An 11020-nucleotide genomic window follows, 5' to 3' on the forward strand; every position below is an offset into this window, starting at 1 on the left:
TTTTAATGATAATAAAAACATAAGTTTAATATCTTAACATGTCCAAAGAATGTATGAATGCATTACAAAATAGACGAAGTGTGAAATTTGCATATTAATCTGAAGCAACAAAATATTGGTTATACCCTTCTCATGACCAAGTTATGTGTTAATCATTCAGTGTTCTAGAAATAAAAATTATCTGAAAAGAGCAAAGGTCCAACTGTGACACTTTCCCATATGCCACGTGTCTTACCTTAAGACAAGTCCCAACTGTGACACTTAAAAAGTGTCCCAACCATGACACTTTCCTCTCATGCATTGTTGTCACGTGGCTAAGCAATTTTGTCCAAGCCTCATGCATTGCTACCACGTGTCTAAGCCATAAGTGTCTTAACTATAACACTTTCTCTTTATGCCATGATGCCACATGTCCAGCCATGTGCATTCTTGTCCTTCAAATGTTTCAGCCATGACACTTTCCTAGCTCACCACGTATCTAGTATGATTGCTTGCTTACCTCCTAGCCATGACAAATGTGTCCTAGTCGTGACACTTAGAAACTATCCTAACTGTGACACATAATGCTAATCCAGGTATGAGACGTGTAAATTTGTCCATGCGGTGTAGTCCTTAAAAGCCTCCCAACCGTGACACATAATACTAATCCAGGTTTGATGTGTGTAAAATCCTCTTAACTGTGCAATTTTTCAAAACTTTCCAATATGTCGCACTCTAGTCTAGTTGTGCATCTCTTTATCTTGTGTAAAATCAAGTCCGTACTTTAATCATGCATAAGTCGACATGTACCCATTCAAGCTTTTGGATTTTTTATACTAAACATATAAATGAAGCAAGTTGCTCGTGACATAGATCTGCCACCTATGTTGAGTGAATTTAAAGCCATTCGTTGAATATTTAACTTTATCTGTTGCAACTCTGATTGAGGCCTTCTTCACTAAATTTTTAAGTTGTTTTTTGACAACAACACAATCTTAATGGAACGCTGCTCAACCCAATAACTTAGCTCTATAAATTGAGTTTGGATTGAAGAACAAAAGGTTAGACACTTTACATGCAAAAAAGAAAAACCAAATAGACTCTGATTCTCTATAACTCTCACCAATCTTTCACTCTATTGTTTGAGAGACCAAGCGCACTCATTTTGTATTTAAAGCCTTTTAAAGGCATTCAATATTTTTACCTCTTTGTAATCAAACCTTTGGGTGCAATCCTATATCAACTAGTGTAGTGGGTGTAATCCTAAGTATACAATCTGTAAAAAACTTTTGAGAGATAGTGAAACTTCAAGACGATTTGTTTGGAGAAGTGGACGTAGTAGACTTATAAGAGAAAACTCCAAACCACTCTAAAATTGAGCATTTCTAAAACTCAACTCTTTAATTTTTGTCTGTTGTTTGTTAATTAATTGCTTAAGTTGTTTTGCATTTATTACTCTTGTTATTTATTGCTATTGTGTTTTGTAAAATTTCAGTCTATTGTTGTTATTTTTTGTTGTTGTGTTTTGTAGATTTATATTGTTGCTCTGTTATTTATTGCTACTTTACATAATCTTAGTTGCTAAGAAAGAAATTTTTTTTGAGAACCTATTCACCCTCCGCTGAGTTTTCCCTTTTTGCTACTATACTTCTAAAGTAGAGAGGAGCACAACCAATAAGTGCCAGCCCCATGACCAAAAATCCCCCACTCTAGGTTCATATTAGTCATTACAAAAGTGTTTAACACAATAAAAATAAACTAAGTAGCGCTCTAGTCCACACGTTTAGTCACCTAGTTTCGAGAAGGATGATATGCCTTCTACAAACATAAAATTAAAAAAAAAAGATTTAAGAACCATTCACATAATGATTTATCATTAAATGATGAATGTCTTTGAAGAAGTCTTGATGAGCAACTAGCGACCATTCCACTCTAACTCGGCAATCCACGAAGTAAAGAAGTCTCTCTAAGACAAGGTTACAATTGTACTACTCCCCAAAAAGGAACTTGCCTAGATTCTTAAGTATGATATCCTCATAACGCCTATTTAGCAAGATATTAATGTTTTCCATTAATAGGATATTGTTGATGAATCCAAAACTCTCTCTTATTTAAATTCAAATTATAGATATAATTAAGAAAGATCATAATCCAAGAGAATTTGAATGTATTTTTCTCTCCAATGAAATTAAGACATATATTGAACAAATTTATTCATCTTAATTATTTCAATATAAAATTAGGATTATATTACAAAAAAAGGAAACAAAAAAATTAGTAGTAAAACATTAAAGTCATAGACCATAAGAGAATGTTGGTATAATAACACCAAACTCAACTTCTAAAATTTTAAAATATTAATGGTATTTTTTAACACAATGATAATATAATAACTAAAAATATATTGTTTTATTATTATTTATAAAAGAGATACAGAAAAATTATAATTTTAAATTATTGATACAATATACCATACAAATAGGACATTTGCCCGGCATAATTTGGAGTCATTTCCCTCCTCAATCCTGACCGTAAACCCACCTTTCATCTTTGCCGTCAAATGGGCCACAAACTCTGGCTCAATACTCTCCCGTGGCACCGGTACCACCTTGAACCTCTTCAACACCCCGCATACTACTCTCTTCATCTGCAAAAACGCCATCTCCTTCCCTAAACATATCGCGGCCCTGCTTGAAACACAGGATACGTGTACGAATCCCTTCCAACAAAGCTCCAACTAACATCTTCTTCCCTCTTCAACCAACTCTCTGGCTTGAACTCGCTCCAATCGTTTCCCCACAGCTTCTCCATTCTACCCATCGCGTACGGATGATACGCCACTCGCATGCCCTTCTTCACCATTGTCCCGTCTGGTAATACGTCGTCGTTCTCCACTACCTTGGAGTCTACAGGTACCGGTGGGTAGAATCTCATGCTCTCGCAGAGTGATGCGTGCGTGTATACCATATCTTTTATGTCCTCATAAACTAGTGCGTCTGATTTTTCTTTGATTTCGTTGAGAATTTCTTTTTCGATTTCGCGTGTTTTGAGATGAGCAAGAAGAACCAAGTCAAAGTAGCAGATGTGGTGTCTCGGCCGGCGAGTGTGAAGCTGATGACTATATCAGTGACAAAGTCATCGTCGTATTTGCCTGAGCTCAAGAATCGTGCCAAAAGATCCGTGGACTCACCCGGGTTTTGTTTCTTTTCTTTTATGATGTTCTTTGAAAATGCTTTCACTTCAGAAATTGCAAGTTTTAGACGCCTTTCAGAGCCAATATTGAGAAGCCGTTTAGCCTTCCAGACTATAGGTAAAGGCGCTTGAAATCTTTCGCTGCTTATTTTAACACACTCGTCAAAAGCTTGTGCGAACGTGGCTTTTGGAAAAAAGATGGCAACAGATATTCAGGATCGTACCCAAAAAGCGATCCTGCATATATTATCAAAAGCAAATCGTTGAAGAACATCTTGAAAATCTAGCACTTGTTTATCGGCAGCCGCCTTTTCAAGAATGGGAATAAGGCGATCGGAGAGTTTAGTTTCAACGACGGTTTCGACAAATTTTCGGAGGGATTGAAATTTCCATTGTTCGCCGTCAATATTGAAAATACCGTGACCTAGAAAGTCGGAGAGAGTTGTTCCGAATCCAGCGCCTTTTGGGTAGTTGTTAAAATTGGTTTTGAGGATATGCTGGACATTGGCTGTGAAGATAGAGACCTGGCCTACTAACCTACGCAAGGTAAATGTTGCAGAAGGGACATTTTGCAGAATTGTAGTTACCCACTGGAGTAATTTGTTTCTGTTGGCTTGAAATGAGAAAAAAGAGCCCACTATTGGGTAGCATTTTGGAAGATCAATTGCATTACTGGAAGAATATGATGATCATGAACCCTTTGTTTTGGAGCTTCTGGTTCTGATGATGAGAAGGAAAACGAGTGAAGTGAAAATTAGAAGGAGAAATGAAGTTAGAAGATTAAGCGACATGGCGGATAAAAGATTTGTGTTTAACTGGATGTGAAGGAAAAGAAAGGACTGCGTCTGCTTGTTACAAAGTGGAAGAAGAAAGTCGTCCGGTTGGGGTTCTTATATGTTGAAGCCTCCGCTTGGTTATTTGTCAAAAGACCTAATGGATAGACATCTCATGGCATGGCTGATGATAATGTTGCCAAATCCATTTGCAGACTAAATTCGAAGTGTGAACTCAGTCTTATTCAAATTGACCAAATAGGAAAACTTGAAGTAATTGCGCACGCTCTTTTCGAGATAGTCTTTTCAAGAAACAGGTGCAAGATCGTCACTCCCTTGCCCATGTCTTTTAACGGTGATATTGAATTTTTCACGTTAAGTTAGGTCACTTGTACATTTATATTACTTTTTTTTTAATCTTAAATATTTTTATCATTTTATATATTAATATACTTAATTTATTTTTATCTTCAATTTTAAAAAATTAAACAAAATAAAATACTATTTTTTGATAAATATTACAAAGAGAGAATGTATATAAATAATTGATATCAATATTTAAAACAAGATTTATATATGTATTAGATTAGATCAAACATAAAATATACAAAAAAATTAATATCGATCAATTAACTCTACATATTTTTGTATAAAAAAACAAAGAAGCAATAATATTTTTCTGCATAGAGTATTGTAGGGAATATATTCTTTAGAAAATTTATGCATGTTGTTTGCTTCCATGTATTCATGTGAATGTACATATGCATGCTTTTGCAACTATTTTTTTGCAAAAGCATACATATTTACTTGCTCTCTTCTAAACACCATATTATATATATAGCATAAAATTATTAGACATATTTGCTTGCTTTTCTCATAGACGAAGAAATTTTTTGTATTGGCAACAATATTGCAACGACAAGATGACAAATATTGTTTCCCATTATAATAGAAGCATAATTGTATCGTACAAAATTTAAATTGATCCAAATTCGATTAAGTAATTCAATGTAAATTATCAATTATGTAATTCAATATAAATCTCCATTTGATTTGTATCGAATTATTGTTTTAATTTGAATTCAAACTAAATTCAAATCAAAAGAGAGGTTTGTGGAAGAAGAACAGGTTGGTTCACCAAAAGTTGGCATTGCCGCCAAGGGTTGGCGTCACCCCTAACCAGTTGTGTAGCATGCAAGGTAGGTGGGCAGAAAGGGTTGATGTTGCCACCAACCTTTGGCATCACTGCTAGGGGTTAGCAGCAACACCAACCCTTTCTGCCCACCAACCTTGCTTTTGCCACCAATGCTTTTTTTCACATCTCACATACACTCGAGCTAGTTAATTGAGTAGAATTGATTTAATGTATGTTAGTGATTGGAAAATCAAGTATAGGTAATTGAGTTTTAAATTTTAAAAAATTATCAAGTATAGAATTATTCAATCTCTTATCCATCATTGAGTTGAGAGATTGAAAATTTTCTAGTATTCAATCTCTTTTCCTCTCTCGTTGCTCGTGTATACCATTTACATTGTGGATATACGCATTTAAGTTCATGTCATATATTATCAAAGTGACCGACCTTCCATTAAATTCTTGTCTCTAAGGCATGTGTTCAAAATAATGCTTTCAATTCTACTTTCGAATTATAAAAACCCATCACTTGTAAATGATTATCCCTTCGTGTCCCTTGATTACTAATACCTACATTCTCAACATCAACATCAGGTTTAGGAATCCATTGAAATGGATTTGGATTATGGATGTGACTTGGATATGTTCCAATATTTATAAAGTTATGACGTCTCATGCAACATTCGACCCCTTCATTACAACCATGACTTTGATTTCTGTCAATATCTTGGCTTGAAACACCATATATGTCCTTATCAAATCTCAAGAATTCATCATCATCATCCTCATTACCTTCTACTTCATAATCCTTATCCATGTCATCATTATTATCATCATCACCACGATTCTCACTAAACTCTTGGAAACTTTGTGGATGTGCCCACTTATTTGTCGGATGATTCTCCCGTTCTTCCTTATGATCATCTGCAGTTTGTTGATTGTCCCTTTTGTTAATTGGACTCTCAATAACATAGAATTTGGTTGATCCTTGTAAACTTTTTGCTTTAACCATAAAAAACTTCAGATTATCATAGTCTACAATCTCCATTGGACCTACATCACTTATGGTAGACTTCAATCGAGTCTTAGACTATCGCTTATTCTCGTAATGAATCCTTCAAAATTAACACTTGTGTCAATACACATCCCTCTCTCATTCCCACCAACATATCTTGTCACATTATTATTACTTTCAATCCATTATCATTTATAGCAAATCTTAAATGTAGCTTTTTCCATCTTGACTTAAAATAAACCTAAAAACATAAAAAAACCTATGTTTGGCAAAGTTTATGTGTTATAAACAGTACCCATTGGTAAATAGTATCTTTTGGTAAAAAACAGTAACTCTGAAATGAAAAAAATCATAGTTAACTCACACAAACAACCAATGCTTTGATACCAAAATGATGTATAACACCATACATGAGCAAGAAATCCAAAAAGGATGAGCTAGAAAATACTATTCACTCCAAATTATACTACTTTACAATTTCTTCAAATTAAGCCCAAATGCAATACCAATACAACCAAACTTTATACACACGTATTTATAACATATTAAACTATCATATCGTCAAGTGATGTACAAATATAGATCAAGCCAAGGCAATAAAAAATGGAAGAAAATGACAATGGCAATTCTATAATTTTTTATGTAACTTTTTACCAAGACAAGGAAAACAATACACACACTAAAATGACACCAACTTGGAACACAAACATAACCAAGACATAAAAAATAATTCCACCAATCTTGGAATTCCACCACCACTCCCTAAACATAAGAGAATAGATAAAGGAATTGAAAGGAATGGAAGCTGTGTTTAAACATACATAAAAACAAAATTCAGGGGGGTTAGGGGAGGTCGGGGGGTTGGCGTTAACACAAAGGCTTGACGTTAATGCCAACCTATTCTTCATTTGGTTTTTATCTAGATCTGAAATTTTATATTTTTTAAACATCAATACAACATTAAACAACATTATAACAACTTTAAACAATAAAACAACATGAAATCACAATATTAAACAATCTAACAATATAAAATCACAACAAAGTTATATTTCCTATGAAGTCATAATATGAATCTATCATACATTATTTGATTTTCAATTGTTCGTCAAGAAAACACATAATATACTAGCTTGAATCAAGACTGACCTAAATGTGGATGATTTTGTTGTGAAATTTTTATAACAAATGTTAATTCGCTAAAGAAATTTGGCAATTTTCGTTTCTCTCCTTTGTGTCCAAATTGAATCTTTTATAATGGCTTTCTCACGGGTTTCATTATTTAATCATAAGTGTCTTCTCTATTGAGGAATTTTTTTCATGTTGCAGAGATTCCTTCCTTCATTAGAAGGCTGAGGAAAAAAAGAGAGATGATATTCTCTCTTTCTGCAGAGTTGCATCAACAGGAATATTTTGGAAAAATGGTTACTGTTATGGGATTTTTATTTAGACTTTGAGATGAGTCGTATAAATGTATACATGGTTAAAAAAAAGGTTAAAAATTTCAATATCCCTTTTTAAAATCTTTATTTTGGGATCTTACCCAAATTTGTCAAAAGTTGATTTGAATTCAACTCCTTAACAGTTTGTATTGAATTCTCCGGACTATATTTTATCCATTCATTTTTTTTTTGGTTAAGTAGAATCATTATTGTATTTTTTTAAAGAAAAAAACTTTGTATAATGAATCACCACGTTAGCAACTTTATCTTTACATACAAATAAAATTATGTATATATATAAATTATAAAAAAATATTTATATAAATTAATATGATAATTTGTGATTGAATGATATAATTATTTATTTTTTATTTTAAAACCATTCAATTATTATATTTAAATAAAATTGTATAAATTATTTATATATAATATTATTTTTATAGATATACGAAGCTGTCAATGCATAGAGTATTCATTGCAAAAAAGTAAAGTTATAATTTAAGATGACTTTGTTTATAAATAGCTAATCATCTTTACTTTTTTATTATATCCATAATAATTTATTAGTTATTGAGTGCTCGTGATTTATTAATATTTTAAGGATAAATAATTAAAGAGTAAATAACATTTTTCCACCCAATATTTGATCTAGAAACCATTTTCTATTCCTAGTTGATATAAATAATATTTTTTCACCCTTAAATTGACTTAATTACTAGCATATGATAGATAGATAGTTTAATAATTCTTGATTATATGCATGGTTGTTGCACAAAGAGTTAATTTGGATACAGGCATGAATCTTAATATGAGAATCTTGATTAGTATGAATGTAGAATTAGAATAGTTTGGTGTTGAATATACAAGAAGAATGACCAAGAATGGCATAAGATTGATTTTCAAAAGGCCATGCAAGACTATGCGTTGTTAGGCATGGTCGTGCATGCATTATGACACGTACTCCCGTGCACTTGTTCCCCAGAAACTTGAATTATTGATGGATGAATGTATGGCAAACATGTATGAAAATCGATGGCCAAAAATTGGTTTTATGATGTCATATATGTCTGTACACTAGGATCATGTACAATTGTATGTGAATGAATAGGGTTACAAAAAGCTTTGGGTTAGAAGAAGATTATGAACAATAGAAAAATGTGATGCACACTCGTGCACCTGAAGAAGGAATGCCTTTACATGGGATTTTTATGTGTGTACACCTATGAAGCCTTAAACGTGAGCATACATGCATTTTGATGAAGTATGCTTATATATAGCCAAACACACAACCATACAAAGAAGAGATTGTGTGCACCTTTAACTTGGTTATGGATGATCGTACACTAATAATTTTGAAAGGGAATTAAAGTCGTTGAGGTGTTGAAAAGTGCTCTAGAGATAGAGATATGAATTAGACACATAGAGATAATAGATAAACCTAGGTAAAGATAAAAAGAAACAGATTAATAACTGAAATAGTTTTAAGTGATTGGGCATTGATAGGGATTAAAAAATTCTAAAAGAATTAAGATGAGTCAATTCCTATGAAACATAGATTTATGAGATTATGAGTTAACTTAAGGGAGTATTCGTGACCTAGGTACACTTATAGATAGGGTATAGTTTGTCCATTGGTGTGTATAAATAAAGAGAGAATTGTTAAGACCATGTGTTTGTTAATTGGCTTAGGAATTATCAAGACATAAATAATCTATTGATTATAGTCCAAAGATTAAAATGTTATGACCGCGAGTCTATTAATTGACAAAGAGATAGAACAACCAAGACTAGAGAGAAAGCCTTACAAAATTGGTCACTAGAATAGGTACCAATTTCTTTTCTTTTGGTTAAGATCCGATCAGCCTTAGATTTGTAATACAGATAATACATAGGGTAGGAAAGAAAAGGGCTAGATTTGATTAATTGATTGTCAAGTATATTACTCTTACTTTCTAAGTGTTTTTCACTCACTCATTTCCTTGTCATTTGTAAATGAGACACATAGAGATGACGACGATAAGGCAATTGATCTGTGGTGGAACAACATGCGACAGATGGACTTATTATGATTTATGATTTGATATGATGATTTTTATTATGACTATGATAGTTACGAACTTTCATTAAGTACACATATTATTATTGATTATGTTTGATTTGGATATACATTTTGATGCTTAGGATTGAGTTATTATTATTTGGATATTATTTTGTTATGATTAATAATATTTGAGGTATTTCCAGTATATTTTGTAATTTGCGTGTGAGTTAATTTAAGAAGTTTTAATTGCACCTAATTAAGATTTGGTAGCACCTTACCCTAAGGGATAGAACTTCCAGGATTAGGCGATACAGAAAGCTCATAGTGAACGACATCCCATCGAGTTGAGAAAGGTGTGTGTTGGAAACATTTTAACATACCAAATTGAATTTTGTAAAATGAAAAATGAATACTCAATTTTGTATTCTTGTTTTTTGGTGATTTGAATATGCTGTAAGGCATTGAAGAAAGTCATTTCCATGACCCCATTTGCTTGAATATTGCAATCCATAAGAGACATAATCTCTGTCTGTGCCTTTTTTATTTTTGGAGGAAGAGAGAAAAATGTGTTTTTTCTTTTTGCATTAATCTGGTAGGATGACAATTTTTGGACATTTAAATAACAATCCAGGTGCCATTCAACTACCTCCAACAATTGTCCTTTGGGAGTTAAGTTAACTGGATCGGGTCAACCATCATGGGTGGACCAAAAACTTATCAGCAAAAATCCCATACGACAACATGTTTCATACTTGCAAATGTGTCATACAACCTCACGAGCAACCTGTATTTGAGAGCTAAATACTATGCATCTGTTAGAAATAATATAGTTGCTTCAACCCAAATAAAACATAATCAAGCATTAGACTTGTAACACCCTAGACTTACTCGATAACACTAGCTTCTGTTAACCCCTCATTTGTTATTGTATTATTTCGCTATGCATCTATGATCAAGTATATTCTCTCATATAAGTGACATGATCAATCGATCAATAGACGTATGTAATATATAAGTCTTCCTCTTTTATTTGAAATTCCCAATTTAAACTTAGTTGTTTTTTTAGTGATATTTCATAGATCGAATCGTGTGTGGTCATAAGTGTCAATAAAGATAATAACACTAAAAGTAAACATCGAACAATAAAGAGTCAAAAGACATAAACATAAGATAAACCTCATAAAATCTCACATAGTGAGGGAGTAGAGATTCATCCTCTCACTAGTTTAGTTAGTCGTCTTACTTATGCATACATGGTATGAATCATGTATTACAATGTGTATTCTTAACCAATGTCATTACTTTAACATTATTTAAATCTTAGTTCAGTAACTACACCCAATGTCTAACTTGAGTTCTTAATCATTTTCACACTTAGATGTATTTATTCATATTAAAAATTCACATCTAACATTCACAAGTTATTTGGATATGGGGAATCCA

General features: G+C 32.6%; 1 pseudogene; it reads right to left on the reverse strand.

The window, feature by feature from the left end:
- Positions 1-2428: 2428 nt before the first annotated feature.
- Positions 2429-3860, reverse strand: LOC123207289 (annotated as a pseudogene).
- Between the last annotated feature and the right edge of the window lie 7160 nt (positions 3861-11020).

The sequence above is a fragment of the Mangifera indica genome, unplaced genomic scaffold (genome assembly GCF_011075055.1).
Source record: "Mangifera indica cultivar Alphonso unplaced genomic scaffold, CATAS_Mindica_2.1 Un_0069, whole genome shotgun sequence".
Taxonomy (NCBI): domain Eukaryota; kingdom Viridiplantae; phylum Streptophyta; class Magnoliopsida; order Sapindales; family Anacardiaceae; genus Mangifera; species Mangifera indica.